This window comes from Pseudorasbora parva, chromosome 7, assembly GCF_024679245.1.
Source record: "Pseudorasbora parva isolate DD20220531a chromosome 7, ASM2467924v1, whole genome shotgun sequence".
Lineage (NCBI taxonomy): Eukaryota > Metazoa > Chordata > Actinopteri > Cypriniformes > Gobionidae > Pseudorasbora > Pseudorasbora parva.
Genome location: NC_090178.1, coordinates 14,420,450 through 14,438,393, shown reverse-complemented (window position 1 = coordinate 14,438,393; position 17,944 = coordinate 14,420,450). Strand labels below are relative to the sequence as shown.

General features: G+C 39.2%; 1 protein-coding gene across 7 annotated transcripts in view; it reads left to right on the top strand.

Annotated features, from left to right (window-relative positions):
- adgrb1a (adhesion G protein-coupled receptor B1a) overlaps positions 1-17,944 on the top strand; it is a 116,765-nt gene that overhangs the window by 15,698 nt on the left and 83,123 nt on the right. The gene's annotated exons all lie outside the window — the stretch shown is intronic.

Genomic DNA, 17,944 nt, shown 5'->3' with positions numbered 1-17,944 from the left:
ACATCATTGTGTCACTTGTGCACATCAAAAAAGCAGTTTCTCATTTCTTTGAACAATTTGCAAATGCTTTGGTACATCCATGCCAATGATTATGTCAAATTCTCTGCTGTTTCCTACGTTATCAGTTGCTTATGTCATCAAAATGATTATATTGGGTCTCTGTTGAATAGTCTCACTCCCCTCAACATTTAGGCACAAGCTCATAGCATCTTTACATGCAAAATAATTAAACAAGTTATCAAAATATGTCAAGCATATTTCTATACTTTCTATATTTCCAGTAGACTATTTTCTAAATCTGTCCTGAATTGGTAAATTTCTCCCAGGTGGATCTTGACTTTATCTAACGAATGTGCTTCTCATGAAACATCAACTAGCAGGTGTATATTTCTACAGCACAACATGTACAGTTTTTCCTATGTTCACATTTCTTCTTTAATTTTGTTTGTGCTATTCAGTGCTGTATTTTCATTTCTGTATCTCAATGACATGTTCTGTCAATAAAATACAGGAAAAACAGTAAGAGTGTAAATTTGAATCTTTTCCATTCACTTGCAATTCCACTCACACATAGGCTAAGATATAACTTACAATTGACAATATTATTGTCATCAAAACTTTAGCCATAGTTTCCATTAGAACATCACTCCAGAGTAAACTGTTATTTTGACAACATGACTTAACAATTTGACTGTCTTATCCGTACACAATGACACAATGACTTGTCATTCTGATGGCAATGACATGCTCATTGATACAGACATTTACTTTTGAGAGATCGAGGGTTTGAGTAAGAGGTGTTTTGGTCCATGGTGTTTTGCTATTTGTACAAATTGTTTTGAGAAATGCATTTTCTGTTTTGCAAATTGTGAGTTTGATTCGAGAAATGTACCAAAGCGACTGAGAAAAACTGTAATGAGGTATTTTTTTTTTACATAATATTATGAAAATAATACATGTATGAAACCATTGAAAAAATTATCAAAATTAAGAATATTATATTATCTACCATAGTGGCACATGGGTTTCAATTTTGTGCAATACTAAATTACTAAATTAGCAAATTATTTCCTTAAATTTCTTCTACTAATATACTAAAGCCGGGTGCCCACTGTGCAACTTTGCCCACGATTTGGCCGTCTGAGACAAATTTTGCAAATCCTAAAAGATTTCTCTGATACTAGGCTAAAGTCTGAAGTCTTTGATCGTTAGTTCGACATGTTCACCGGCAGCCGATTAATGAACGCTACGATTACATTTTACCTCGACGAATAGATAGCCACCATTTCAGTCCCGCGTGTAATGCAGCTAACTGTCACCGAACCCGTCATTCATTGATGATATAAAACTCAGGATGAGTTTTCTTGTGTGAGTCCGTTTTTAGTGCGCCTTGAATATACTACAGTCTGACATTCGTGACAACTGAGATCTAACTGTGTGACATGGCTTACATATATATATATATATATATATATATATATATATATATATATATATATATATATATATATATATATATATATATATATATATATAGCTTTATATGAGTAGCTTTACAGTGTACGCTTTACAAAGTAACTTTAAAGTGTAGGGTTTAATAAAAATTATGTACGTCTAACTCAGTTCAGTTCTCATACAGTGTCAGTACAGTTAGATCAATAATATTGTTGAATATTAAGTGTACCCCAACTAAGCAAGCCAGAGGCAACAGTGGCACGGAACCCAAACTCTGTCAACCAACTGAATGGAGAAAAAAAACAAGCTCAGTCAGGAGGCCAGCTTTCCTCTGGCCAACAAACAAACACAGTGTGATTATGATTCAAGCTGCATACTATATGTAATAATGTATATGCTGAACTCATATCTAAATATGTTAGAATTTATCAGTAAATGAACAATGTTGTTAATGGGATATCTTCTCATATATACTTTATAAGTATCGTCAAAGTGAAGGCACCTGGGAAACAAAAAATATGCAATGATAATACTGTCTCTGAGTAATGCATTAACAAAGGCTATTATCTGCAACATTAAAGCGCGATTATGTGTGACAGCTCTCCCTTGCTCCATAAAAGAGTGCCATTTAAACATAGGACATGTTATTCTGGATAAACAAAAAAAACTGTGTCATCCATCTAAGGCACAAAAACAGTTCAGATATCTTTTTTGTATGTGTGTGTCAAAGAATCATGATGCAATACTTCTGGTTATGGTTGTCCTTAGCAAACGAATTCCCCCTTTCGTCTCCCGCCGCAGATGTCCCCTATAGTCAATGGGTGAGAACTGACTCAGGCTAACAGAGTGGGATTGTTAGTTCTGTTATGGAGCTGATGAGAGCCATACTGTGCCTGTGTGTGTATAAGAAGAAGCATGCAATGTTTAGCCTCAATGTCACCTCGTGGATGTTGTGAGGTCATTTAGTCTCTCAGCTGTTGGGGTCAAGACCTCAGTTCTGCATCATGTGCTTATCAGAGCTTCGTACAATAATACTGACGGAATGGATGCTTTTATTTTGTAATTGTCTAGAGCATGTCTATTTAGGCCCTTTTTGACAAAAAGAAACCTCAGCCCTTACAGTCTTTTTCTGAATCTAAACATTGTGGAATACGCCGTTGTATAATAGACAGACAGACAGACAGACAGACAGACAGACAGACAGACAGACAGACGAGAGACAGACAAGAGACAGACAGACAGACAGACAGACAGACAAGAGACAGACAGACAGACAGACAGATGAGTGACAGATGAGAGACAGATGAGAGACAGACAGAAAACAGACAGACAAGAGACAGATAGACAGACAGACAGATGAGAGACAGACAGACAGACAGACAGACAGATGAGAGACAGATAAGAGACAGACAGACGAGAGACAGACAGACAGACAGACAGATGAGAGACAGATGAGAGACAGACAGACGAGAGACATACAGACAGACAGAGAGACAGATGAGAGACAGACAGAAAACAGACAGACAGACAGACAGACAGACAGATGAGAGACAGATGAGAGACAGCCAGAAAACAGACAGACAGACGAGAGACAGACAGACAGACAGACAGACAGATGAGAGACAGATGAGAGACAGGCAGAAAACAGACAGACAGACGAGAGCCAGACAAGACAGACAGGTAGGCAGAAAACAGACAGACAGACAGGTAGGCAGAAAACAGACAGAAGAGAGACAGGCAGATAGATAGATAGATAGATAGATAGATAGATAGATAGATAGATAGATAGATAGATAGATAGATAGATAGATAGATAGATAGATAGATAGATAGATAGATAGATAGATGGATGGATGGATGGATGGATGGATGGATGGATGGATGGATGGATGGATGGATGGATGGATGGATGGATGGATGGATGGAGGGAGGGAGGGAGGGAGGGAGGGAGGGAGGGAGGGAGGGACGGACGGACGGACGGACGGACGGACGGACGGACGGACGGACGGACGGACGGACGGACGGACGGACAGATAGATAGATAGATATACAAACCTACAGATATACACATGGATTTATGCATGGATGGATAAATTATCATGGATATATAGATGGATGGATGGATGGATGGATGGATGGATGGATGGATGGATGGATGGATGGATGGATGGATGGATGGATGGATGGATGGATGGATGGATGGATGGATGGATGGATGGATGGATGGATTAACTAATGTTGAGAAGTAGGAATGTCAAGCAGAAGGAAAGAAAGAAAGAAAGAAAGAAAGAAAGAAAGAAAGAAAGAAAGAAAGAAAGAAAGAAAGAAAGAAAGAAAGAAAGAAAGAAAGAAAGAAAGAAAGAAAGAAAGAAAGGATCTTGTAAAAAAAATTGGTATATTAATAAATACATAACACTTAATACTTATGGTAAATTCGTAAATACATAACAATAAAAATTATGATAAAAGAAATAAAGAAACATGAGAGAAGCTGTTGGTATCAAACCTATGAGATGGTCCCTGAACAAGTGGGTTCAGTCTGGCAACATAACACCTCATGGTACGAAACCTTTATCCCTGCTCTTAAAACCCAAATGCTCCGCCTGGCTCATTTGCCGTGGACGTGATATGGCTTGATTGGATTCGATGTTCACTACAATTCCCTCTCATATGTATCTGATTATGTTCAGGCACAAAGCACTCATTATCTGTGGGATTGATTCTGATGGAGAAAAAAGAGGACAGTCTCGACACCATCTGCAACAGCCCCACTGTGAGATGTGTGAATTATGACCGATTAGCCATTTCATCTCCCGAACTCTCCCAAACACTGTCTGCACGCTAAAATGCACTCACTCACACACACACAGAGGCCAGTGTTTTTCCCAGCCACGATTGATTCATTTTGTCACCCTGCTTCCGGAAATAAAGGACCCCTTTTAAGCTAACTGAGCCCCTGATTGTAAATGTTTGTGACAAACCACTGCAGCAATGAATGTGTTTATCATTAACAGCCCATAAAAGTGTTTGTAAAACCACTTTTATAATTTTCTTTGTTTGGCTCCACTATAATCCGAGTTACAGATGTTGTAAATTCTGCCGGCATGAAACCCAATTAGGGTAGTATGCAGCGCTGCATCCTTTGCAAGCCCCTGCTCGGGTGTTGTGTATGGGAGAAGATAATTGCTTTCTTTCATGTAAAGGGATGATGCCTTTGGGTATCTTCTGGACGGATGGACAAAGCACACACAGATGTGGAAGCTGGATAAGAGGAATTGTTTATTTAATGAACTGTTGGTTCACATATAATCTAACTGTGAAGGTAATGAAGAGGCATCAAGTACATGCATGTTAGCCAGAAATTAAAAGAGCTTAAAATAGATTTGTTAAAGACACTAGGTTTCATTCACTGTTTTAAGTCTTACGCATGCAGAAATGATTCTCATGCAACATCTTCAGATTCATAACATCGGTTTGTTCTTATCTTTATTATAATATTGATGAATCTGGATATATCTATAGACGGTTTCATCGAACGCACGCGCGTTGCTACGGTTACGCGCCTGGCCCGAAGTTAACTTCCGGTCTGTGTCTGTTTGTATGGCGCACTACTCAGTAGAAATACATTTTGACGTACTATTCTTGGTTAACATGATATAAATATTAAAAATCAAGCAGAGAGCACATGACACAAGTTTCCCAACATTATTCTTATATTATGAAACAAAGAAACATGTTATGCCGACGCATTGCATAATTGAAAGGCGAGTGCGCATGCATTTATATAGGCTACTGTGAACCCACCGGTAAAATTATGTTCGTTCAAATCCAGCTCAGACATGACATAAATCTGTAGCTTACTATACTTGTTGTAGCCATTAAACAATGTTTTTTTTTCTTCATATTTATGTTTAAATATTATAATATTATTTTTAGATTTCATCTGATTATGATAGGCTATAAGTGCAAAGATGCGAGTGGGTCAGAAATGATTTTGGTGGTTATATTTAGTTTAATATTAAGTTTTGTTTTGTAAAAAGCCTTTCTTTCGTTTTGTACAAATTGTCTCTTAATTTTAATAAAGGGTTATTCGGTTAATTGCATGTATTTAATTAATAAGAAATAAATAAGTAGACTAGGTCGCGGAAGCCATCGCTTTCATCATGAACCGAAGCGCGTCTCAAACTGAAACTCGGCAGGCTTGCCTCACAGACATGAGGAATAGCCTAATATGTGTAGAAACGAAAAGATTTAAATAAGCACATGGTCGTTTTCTCTAATGATTTCAAAAACATCTTGTAGTGCTTACCTGCTTGTAGTTATCAGTAGCTGTACTGTTATATTCTATTATATGATTTTGTCATTTCACACGGTGGCCAATTTAAATGTTACCAACTAAATGAGACATACTGAGTTTATAATTAAATTTATTAATTGCGTTTAATTATTGCATCTAAAGATTTTTCACGTGAATAAAGGCAAATAGATTTGCACACTTTGTTTAATCACTGGTCTAGTCTGTTAAACTTGTCAGAAGTTCTCGTTTCTAATCTGCCCTCGTGGTCTATTTTTTCTCTCATCAAAACCGAATACCATCAGTGGTTGTACATCAAGAGCAGGAACAGTTTTTGTGCGTTTTGTTTCGCGATCTGACCGGAACAAACAGAAAGTCTCTGCAACGGCGTTAAGCGTTAGATTAAAGCGCTCGTCTGTGTGAAGATTGCATGAGCCGCGTTTGCTGCATTGAACTGCATTGTTTGTATTAGTTAGGTTAATCCGTGAAGCAAGATGTTTTAAAAAAAGTGGTAGGGACATGTCCCACCTGTCCCACCCGCAAATTACGCCTATAAGTTAAAAAATTGGTTGATTGACGCCAATCGGACGTTCATGTTTTTTTTTCCGTCTATTTGAAAGTTCGGCTAATAAACATGGTCATTTTTTTTTAAGTTACATAAACTGCTTTCAGGAGTTTTTGACCGGCATATCATCAAAATGTCCGGCACCATTTTTTTCTAGCGGAAACTCTGGGATCAACGTGACGGTGAGTAATGAATGACAGGATTTTCAGTTTTGGGTGACCTACCCTTTAAGTGGGGCGTTTTCCCACTCTATATTAAAGACATAAATGGGAGATTATTTATAATAAACATGCTGAAACAAAAAAAAAATCTACACATTAAGATAATGGTGCACAATCAAAATTAAAGATGCTAACGCATAAGAAAGATAACGCATCCTCTGGTGTTATTGATGTCTACCGGAAGTTAAGTTTGGGCCACAAAAGCGCGCATGCGCAGTAGCGTTTGTTTATGTTGTTACCGTTGAAACCGTCTATAGTCCACAGTTAGTCATTTTTTGGTAACTAAATCTCACTCCCCTGATCTCAGGAGGTGCTCTAGAGACTGATGCTAGAGACTGCGGTCCTTGTTAGAGCGCCTCCCATGCCAGAGGCCCGCACAGAGCGGGGCGAGTAGTACCTGACGACTTACATTGGTGCCGTGACCCAGATGGGAGTGAGGTTTAGGGCGGTGAGTATAATGAAGGCCAACTAGTAAGAGTTGCACAAGTAAACCTCACTCCCCTGATCTCAAGTGGCCCTCTTGTGACTGACACTAGAGACTGCGGTTTTTAGCCTCCTTGTTAAAGCACTCGCCTCCCATGGCGCAGACCCAGGTTCCAGGTCCACATAGAGTGTGGCGAGTAGGACCTGGGAAGTTACATTAGTGACGTGACTCAGATGGGAGTGAGCTTTAGGGGGTGATGATGCAATAGTCATAGTTATGGTTGTTCTTAGCAAACTATGCCCCATATAGTCACTGGGTAAGAACTGGCTCATACTAACAGAGTGGGATTGTTAGTTCTGTTATGGAGCGAGTTGGGCCTGAGGGGTTACATTGGTACCATGACCCAGATTGGAGTGAGGTTTAAAGGGTTGAGTGTAATGTAGCCTAACTAGTAAGAGTTATGCGAGTAAACCTCACTACCCTTATCTTAAGGAGCCCTCTAGTGACTGACACTAGAGACTGCGGTCTTTAGCCTCCTTGTTAGAGCGCCCGCCTCCCACGGCGGAGACCCGGGTTCGAGGCCCGCGCAGAGCTGGGCGAGTCAGACTCGAGGGGTTACACATAAAAAAACATCTCCATATAGGGATTTTCCACACAATTTGTCTTGCTTAGCCATTTGTCAGAAACATACTTTACACAAGTACACACACAAAGGTGCAGTCCAGTACTGAACTCAAGGGGGCGATAGAGTTATAAATGTCATTAAAACCTTAGATGTGTTTTAAAGATTTTTTATCTAGTGCCTTCGAAGTATCCTAAGATAGATGGTCTAAAATAAAAACTGCTTATGCCGTGGCTTTTACACAAGATCTCACAGGGCTTATATACAATTTGAACAGCAACAATCGTAAAGAACATTTTATTTTAAAAGCACAGTGTGTACTTGGTAATGCGCTACTAAATACTTGATGTTGGTTTCCTATGCATGGATGTGTCCATTTGTTTATATTGTATCTGTCTCCTACAGTCTGTCTTAGTTGTTGTCTCTGATGTGGCTCTTCAGCTTTATTCATTTCTTCAGACAGTTAGACGCCTAATTGAAATTAGCATCAGGTAAGCGCTAGTCTGTGGCAGAGATGACAGAGAAAACAAACAGTAGCGGAGCAGGCGTGCCAGGGGAAAGAGAGCATGCAGACGCAGCCTGTTAGATCATCACACAAACAGATGTTCAGTTTTCTCTTTCCCCCCTCAACATTTGTCCTTCTAACACTCTCCATCCCCTGGCAGTGTGTCCATCTCTTACTCTTTTTCTATCCAAATCATGATGTCAACCTCTGCCTGTCTCTGAGCAACCTCTGTGCGATTCGTACATCTGAGTTTTGCGTTAGGCAACAACATACTTGGTTTAGGTCAAGTAGGTCTATAATACCATAGAAGTGCATCATTTGAATTCTTTGCTACCACAGAAGCTTTTGAGTCTGTCACCTGAGCCGTAAATGCCATGTGACTAATCACTCTGGAGCCAGAAGGAAATTGTTGTGACAACAGTGATTGAATGATGGCAATGATCTTTAGCTGCGATATAGGCAAGAATATGTGAAAAACTGTCAATTTCATGTTTTTAAGAGCTCTCAATAAATCAATGAATAAATACATAAATACTATGGTTCCAAATAGTGTAGTCAAAGCTTCCACCAGGAGGGGCACTTGTAGAAACTTACAAACACAATGAAGCTGAAGCCACAAGTCTGCTCATGCTTCATTTCAAACCTGAGGATGTTATCTTTAAAACTACGAATTTTATGAAACATTTTCTAAGACCATTTTCTTTAACCATTGTTAGAGAAGGCTGATATGATGCTAGTAAAATATTTTATTGCGCTGTAAACACCTACTTGCTGTCTATTGTCTAATGTCTGGTGAGGTTAACTGCTCCATTGTGTCTATTGTTCTCACCCAACGAACCTTTCACACCTCTCCTGTGAACGAAACCTAATATTCATTATTCTTTTGTTTGTATTAAGCCATTATTAGCCTTTATTGCGGCATTTATTCTTTCCCATCCACATCACTTTGATCCCACTATACATTAATCCATCAATTATCTGAAGTCTTTCTGGAAAAACAAACAAAAAAAAAGCATATTCTTGGGACAATATGTGCATTATTTTATGGAATATAATTGCTCCTGGAGCGACAGGTGCATTAGAGCTACAATTAGCATCAAGCTATATGACAATTTTACTTAAAACTCACTATAAACCTAGACTGGGTTAACCCAGCCTGATCTGCTGGCGATATGATTTTCGCCCTGCATCTCAGTTTGGAAACCTGTGCATCCATTTCTACTGCTTCTGTTACACTTTTGCGGGAACCAATCACAGACTGGCTTAACCACTTGGCACACGATTGGCAGGTTTAACACAATGACAGATAAGCCCCTTATACACTGCGATTCGGCAAATACACGGATAATGCGACCCGGCATTTGTTCCCGGCAGCTAGATTTGGTCCATTCACACAGCCAGCGAAATACCGTAATATGTGCGCTTTCACACACAACCCGTAACGGTCCCAGGTCGAGTTGACACGTGACATCCTGATGTGACAAATAACGGCGAGCGATCTCAGCTTCAGCGCGGATAGTAAGGAGCTCCGTGGTCTCGACTTGTGTCCAGTTTGTGCACATTTCTGCTTGTTTAATTTTAGTTTATTTTGTATACGAACACTCTCTGCGTTTAAAACACTGACTAGCTTTCTGGCACTGCAGGGTTGTGTTATTGAAAAAACAAGCTCTAGGAGTCGCACGATAACTACGTACACGTTGCGGCATTAGTTTTGGCTTTTGTTCACAAAGCGCTCGTCCCGGGTCGAATCCCGCAATATTACTAGGTCCCCAACCCGGGTTCAACTCGGTAATCAATTCCGGGACGTGGTTGCTTTCACACAGAAGGCGACCCGGCAATGTTCCGGGAATATTGCGGGTCCGACGTGCAGTGTGAAAGGGGCTATAGAGAAATGATGGGTCGTAGCCTGTTGATCACGCCTCTTGTGGTCTGTTTGGTTGAATGACTATCCAGTTGCATACAGAGTCATTCAAATAAGGCTTGTTTATCCCGCCTCTTGTGCAGAAGAAAATGCAAAGCAGACTTCCCAGACCAGTATTCAATTTTAAATTGAGCTTGGTCTGGTGATAGCCACACAACTTTAAACCACCATTGAGAGTTTGTATTAATTTCCAATCACAATCTAATGTGAATCGATGTTATTAAATAATCATATAATTATGTTGAAAAATGTTATGTTAGTCTTTTTTATGCAGCTAATCGCTAACATGGATCAATAAAGTATAACCTTTAGGGTTTAAGTGCAGAAGTGGGTATTTATAAGATAGCCATATCTTATAAATGGGTATAAATAGTATGAGTGTGCAATCTCTTGGAATGTATACGCCAAAATGGGTTTTGACGTGCACTTGCTACGCAGTTTTACGCGTGCATATGATACACACTTTATTGCGTATTATATGTAAGAACCACCCACCCCACCACCCCGTCCTACCCAAGAGTGTTATATGCAGGCCATAAAGTGCGTATCATATGCACGTGAAAAACTGCGTAGCATATGCATGTCAAAACCCATTTTGGCGTATACATTCCACGAGATTGCACACTCGTACTATTGATACGCATTACCATGAGATCGTGTTGGCTAGAGAGATGATATTCATATCACACATCCTCAGTTAGCACCAAGTGGCAACCTCCCCCAGTATCTCTTGAAGCCAATACGGAAGTGACTGTATCCATTGATTGACCCTTATGGACAGGCTCCAGAAGGGAGCAGAATCTTATTGAGCCCCATGTTAAAATGCCCAACTTTACAGCAGAAAAAACATGTTTACAGCCTGGTACAAATTGTGGTTTTGGACTATATGGCTAATTTTGCCCTTCATGACAACTGTGAGGGGGCGTGAATTTATTTGTTTACATTATATAAAGCCTTTATTTCACAATTAAGGGCGAGGCCATTTTGAGTGACAGGTGGATAGCAGGTTTTTTGCTGTCTATTAGTCATCACGTCACCTCACCTCAGCTCCGCCCACGTCCCACATCTTTGCCCATTGTCAGTTAACCGGGGGTGACGTGTTGCAAAGATGGCAACGGCCAGCTCGGCCCTATTTTACACTTCAGAACTGCTCTTCATAATTTTATGGGTGACATATATTTTTTTACAGTCTATGGTCTGTAGCAGTCCAAGCAGCCACGTGTGACCATTACTTCTAAAAAAAAAAAAATAAATAAAAAAAAAAGATCAAGGTAGAAAGTAATATTTTTGTCACACTGTATAAACTTTTTGCATGAAGCATTGATTCATTTTAATAATTTAAAAATAATTGTATTCAAGTGTTTTCTTAGCTCCTAAAAGGCATAGCTAGCATGTCGCAAATCAATTGTGTCAACCTAAAAAATAGCAAGTTTCATCATGGATGTCAATTTTATGTATTTATAAAGAACCCCTGTTAATAGTCAGAAGAAAATCAGATTAGGCATACATTTCAGCATGCCACAAGAGGAAATGCACAACTTCTGATGTCAGCAGCAATAGTGAAGCACAAAGGCCGGACACTGGGGTCTGAGGCAAAAGACTTTACCATTTGTCACATAACCTTGCAAGAATATATATTAGAGAATGTATTCCAACATTCACTTAAAAACACAGTTCTTTAAGCTTTTACAGAAGTTCACAGATTATTACATTTCAGTGTTGATTTAGATTTAAAACAAATTACTTCGTAGTTGAAATGTATTGTAATAATTGACCAAAACCTGGTTGTTACTTGTTACTTGAAAATGCTCCTCTTATGGACTGATGCAAAACCTCTGTTATGGGGTCAGTTGGCAACATTTGACATTGTATATTGGGGTATAATTTGCACATATATTATCATATCTACACATGTTGCAGTAGTGTGGGTGTAGCTGACAGATATATTGTATTAAAATTTTGGCTTTCCAATCCAATACAATATCAAGAAAAAGCTAAATGTGTTGCAACCATCTCCTCTCTCCTCCTACAATAATGTATCATGTTCAATGCCTGATCTGGACCCTTTGGTTTAGGCTAAGAGTTTTGAATATACTCTTCAGGAATCTAAAATAAATGTGTTTGTGCTAAACAATTATGGGGAAGAAAAAGAAGGGCATTTCATTTCAATACAATACTTGCAAGCGCTAAAACATTCTGTATTCATGACAAACGCGTGCAAAATATAGCACACAAACATATAGTTTATATTCTATAAAATATAGTGTGTTTTAAGGGTTTCCAAGCTCTTTGCTTAACCTCTCTCCTAATTTTAGACTTAAAGACGATATTAGCTCTGTTCCGTAAATCTCAGAGGCAAGCTCTGATCCTATAGGTCACAGAGAGCTTGAGACAGCAGAGTTAAGTATTTCCAGAGCAAGAATGCTGCTACCTTGGATCTGTTTACAGGAAGCACTGAACATTGAAATTAAAGTCTATTCAAAGAGAAAAGTCTATTCAACCTCACATAATTTGAAAACCGGGATTTTTTATTCAGTGAAACAAAAAGAGAGATTTTTGCAGAATAAACTGCTCTTTCCACAATTCACACAAAAGTATGGCAAGCTCCCCAAAGCTCCTCAAAAATAGTCCATACCAAGCCTGCAGTATCCCTCTCAGATACTGAAGCTTTAGCGCCCCTCCTTTCCTGTACTTCCAGCTCTCTACTGCGCAGACTCGGCCCCAAGATGTCAGTGCCGTGCAGGCCATCTGAAAGCTTCAAATCTGGCGAGCGGAAACGGATGACGAGTCGTCCATATTTTTTACGGTCTATGGTCCATACATACAACTCAAAATGTGCTTCTAAAGTCATACTCTTCATGGGGAACCACATTTTGTTCTAATGCAAATACAAAGTGTTTTTGATTTTGGATGACTTTTAGCTTTGAAAATGTAACTTCACTGGTATTATCTGGTATTGCTGTATCTCACAATTAACAATGCACAAATTATCCCCTTTTGACCTCATACAATGAAAGTCCAATGTTGCTTGAACACCAATAGTCATCATAATATCTTCTTTTGCATCAATACATTCATACAGGTTTAGAGCGAGGTTTAGTCAATGATCACTTTTTGGGTGAAAAAGTAAGGACTGTCCCTAAGGACTTTTTAAGAACAAAAGAACCTCCATCTGACGCAAGATCTCTCCTCCCTGTACTTTGTCTGATAGGAAAAGCAACGGTTTATAAGCTGATGAAAGAAGGCCTGGCATTTAGCACGGTAAACACATTCATCACCAGAGACAGATAATTATCTCTTTAATTCCACGACCGCGTGGGGCCTAGCGCTTGTTGTCACAGACGTTGGAGCGCAAATAGAGGAGAATGAGGTTGGTCTTGAAAGAGGCTGCAATGCTTGTTGCCTTCTGTTTGCTCAAATAACCTTGTTCGCTGAGGTGTCATTGTAGCTCTTTAATTTGAGAGGAAGAAAAAATAAATAAGGGGCGGAGCGCAGAAAAAGCGATGAACGAGAGCACCCATGCGACATGACAGTCTGTCTTCTCTCCTTTCTCGATCCCTTTATCTTTCACTTTGTCTGTCGCTCTCTTTATCTGTCTATTTGTCCTCTAACTCCGGCGTCTCCCCCCCACCCAATGTTTTTACACAAACTAACAGTGATACTTTAGGCACTGTTATCATGATATACTATGATTGCATGCTGTCTAAGACAGACAGTGAAATGGATAATGAAATGACATTTAGAAGCCAACACAGTGTAAGAGGGCAGAAGTCTAATTGAAAGAAGGCGGTTGCATTTTCCGAGAGGTTAGAGACATCATAATAATCCTTATTTTCTGCCTAATAAATGTGGAAAGCAGGTCCCATCATGGCATAATCCTGCTATGAGAAAATTCCTGTATTTTCTATACCTTGTCTGTTTTTTTATCTACCCACCTTCCCAGAAGCCAGTGGCGTACATGAGCCCATTCTGCTTGGGCGATTTTTTCCCCAGCATATTTACAATCCAAGGCTGCTAATAATATGTGAGAATCCATATTGGATATAATACAATATCTGTGTTTCCATAATGCCTTAACGCCCACTTCTGGATTTATCCAAATACAGATACAAATAGAAATACTTTTGGGACTGTTATAGATATTGGCTCCACTGCACACCCCTACTTGACATGTGTAAGCAGTGTTGGGGAAAGTTACTTTTTTAAAAAAGTAATGCATTACAATATTGCGTTACGCCATAAAAAGTAACTAATTGCATTAATTAGTTACTTTAAATTTTAAAAAGTAATGATACTTTTGTGTTACTTTTTCTCACATGGGCTGGGCTTGTCTGTTTTTTAATAACAGCAAAAAAGTTCTTTGTTTTTGGCAAATGTAAAGGTCCTTTCACACCAAAAGTGAAACGAATAAGCCTCAGCCTGAAGGAAATGCTAATTTACACCTGTTAAGTAGAGGGTGCAGCTCAAACAAACCTCTGTGCTGCCATTGAGGATTATAAAATATGAGATTTGAAAGAAAAAAGAAAAGCAAACAAATATGATGTGTATCTAAAGTCATTTCTTTTGCTTATTAGTGTGGTTGAATTTGATCATTTAATGTCAGCAGCAAAGACATTGGTTAAAGGGATAGTTCACCCAAAAAATATATTTACTCTCCCTCAATTTGTTCCAAACCTGTATGAGTTTCTTGAACACACACAAATTCATATTTTAAAGACTGTTGGCGATTAACCAGTTGATGGGCCCTACTGTCTTCCATATAGGGGAAAAAATATGGGAGTAAATGTAGCTCCACTGTTTGATCAGACCAAATGGGCCAGTCTTCGCTCCCCACGTGCATCAATGAGCCTTGGCCCCATCACCGGTTCCCCATTTTTCCTGCTTCTAACACATCAGCTTTGAGAACATAATGTTTACTTGCTGCCTTATATATCTTACCCAGTAACAGGTGTCTTGGGTTTATCTGTCAGTGGTCATAATGTTTTGCCTTATTGATGTATTTGTGTAATATGGTATATGTAATTATTGCAGGCTTGAGTAATATTCTAAATTGCATCCCACAAATTTTTTTCTTTGATTTAATTTTTTTCATTTTGAGGAATATTAATCACTTGTTTTTTTGTTGTTTGTTTTTGCGAGTGAAATGAATAAATACATGCTCACATTTAGTCTACAATAGCCATCATGTTTACACGGTGCACATAATGCCTCTGCACTTACTCACAATTTATCTTAACATGGGGGACAGGAGAGCTGAGAGTCAATAAAACAAAGTAATTTGCATTACTTATTTGCAAAAGTAAATATTTTGATGGAATTTTAAAAGGAATGTTACTTCCTTAGAAAAGTAATCTGATTACATAAGTTAAGTTACTTGTAATGAGTTACCCCAACACTGTATGTGAGTGACAGATAAGGAAATGTTTGAATGCCAATGACTGCATCAAAAAAAAAAAAAAAAAAAAACACACACATTAAAAAAAGAATACATATGAATAATTTAATCACCCTCAGTCCAATTCTGTATGACAGTCCTTTTTCTGTGGATATTGAGAGAAATGTTTGAGTTATTAAGTCAATTGTGTTCAACATTGTAAGTAAATGATGAAATGGTAACTTTGGGCTGAACTATCCTTTTAAAGTATAACAGCAAAAGATACTTTGTCAGGTTTTGTCAGATCAGTCTGTTACCCCTGTCCAGAGTCTGTTGGAGTCTGTCAGACCATGTTTTTTGCTGATTAAACAAGCTAAATCGGGATTTGCCTTTCTTAAAACGTCTTAGAAGTGATGTGCTGCAATTTGGTGAATGTCAGCGTTGGTCTGTGTCTGTCGGTGCAGTGTGAAATAGCCCTAAAGATACAACCAACCAGACTCATCTGTTTTTTTTTTTTTCTCACCTGGCTCTTTTGTATCCATCCAAAATGTAAGTTGTACAGCCTTTCTTCCGAAATGGCATAGAGTGTAAAAGCTTGGGCTCAAATAACCGAATAGCAGTTTTTCTGTGTGTCACTGCTACCGATCAATAAACAAGACATGTCTACAATGGGCTGGCCACTGCGCAACACTTGCCGACCCCTTCCAGGGCATGCTTGGATAGTAACATTTCTTGGGGAAGAGGAGAACGAGTGCTCATCCCTGCATCTGTAGAGGTCCTTCATGTGATTCAGCCTTGAAAGTGTCCTGGTTGACGTCAAGGCTAATTTAAACCATGGGTTATACGATTACACCTTCCAGCTTCATTATGGATACCACTGGTATAAAAATCACTGTTTATTTTGTTTAAAATACACCCAGTCTTTGAACTTAAAGACTTTTGCTCTGAGCAACCTGAACACAGCGTATCTTGGACCAAACAGATATGTGCCGTTGTGTGTTTGTGTGTGTAAGGCAATGTTTGAGGTCATGCTGAGATCAATTGGAGCTTTTTTATGTTATCGGCCCATGAAAAGATTAAACCACCTGTGCAGTCAGCAACATCAACATATTTTGGTCTGCTTTTCACCCTAGGTGACTACAGGATGCAGTCTGAGGTGAAAGGTTTGGGAGTTTAGTTTTGTTATTAAAATATAAACTCTTTACCCAGGGGATTCCAAACTCGGACCTGGATCATGTTTGACTTGGGATCGTACGGGCTCTGACGCGATTGGGAGCAGTAAAATAGTCGCAAGGACACCACACGATTGAGGTTTGCGACTAGCCTAGAATCGGGACACACCCCCCCCAGATTGCCTGGGGGTGAAAATCAGGCTCAGAATTGGACTTAAAGGTCCCATTCTTCGCGTGTTTTCGAAGCTTTGATTATGTTTACAGTGTGCAATAAAACATGAGTTCATGTTTTGCATGTAAAAAAACAGTATTTTTCCCACAATTTACTTATCTGTACAGCGCTGTTTCCTATGTCCAAACGGCCTGATGATTTCCTTGTTCTATAAAGTCCCTCCTTCAGAAATACGTAACGAGTTCTGATTGGGCCAGCGCTTCCCGTGTTGTGATTGGACAGCAGCTTAGCGCACTTTGCCCGGAAAGGTCCCGCCTCTTACGATAACGGGGAGATGCAAGCGCTGAATGCGCGCTCTTCTTCACGTGGGAGAGCAACAAGACCACGCCCCCTTTTTTGCGTGTTCTTGTGGGCGGAGGGTTAGTCAACAAACGGTTCTAGTGACGTCATTACATCCCTGCACTTCCTGCTGTAGTCCAAACCGGCCGTCCGCTGTAGGCTTTGAAAAGGAACTTCTGTTAAATAAAATATCTCGCTTGGCATTGGACTTTGAGCTTTATAATTTTACAGGTATTATTTATGCTCTAACAGCAACATTACACACTATCTAAAGTTTGAAAGATGGAATCGCGAAGAACGGGACCTTTAAAATCTTCAAGTGTGTGACCAGCCTAATTAAGACTTTGATTAGCTGGTTGAGGTATGTTTAATTGGGGTTGGAGCTGAACTTATGCTGCCCCCAATCGCGTCGGAGCCCACACGATCAAAAGTCAGTAATTTGTCATACTTTATTCATTAGTGTTAGTTGATTTTTCTTTACCTGACATTGCTATTATGTATGAACGCCCTCTAATGAATAAAGTATGACAAATTACTGACAAATTACATTTTTATCAAAAGACAAAATGTATGACTAAAAACAAAATATGGTGCAAACTACACATACTCACTCTTGCACATTCACAAAACTGGATTCAGTTCTGTAGTTGTAATACACAGGCATACACAGATCTTTTGGTTTCATTCATTTGCTGAAGAATGCACACTCTCATAGACATACACATCGATCTCACCCACACACATTCATAACAGCATTATCCAGCATGTTTGTGGAAACTCCTGTTCTCAGACAATACTCCGCTATACACGGCAATAGCGACTGCTATATTTATTAACAATACTGGAAGGAATGAACATACTAAGTTTGCTGAACATATTC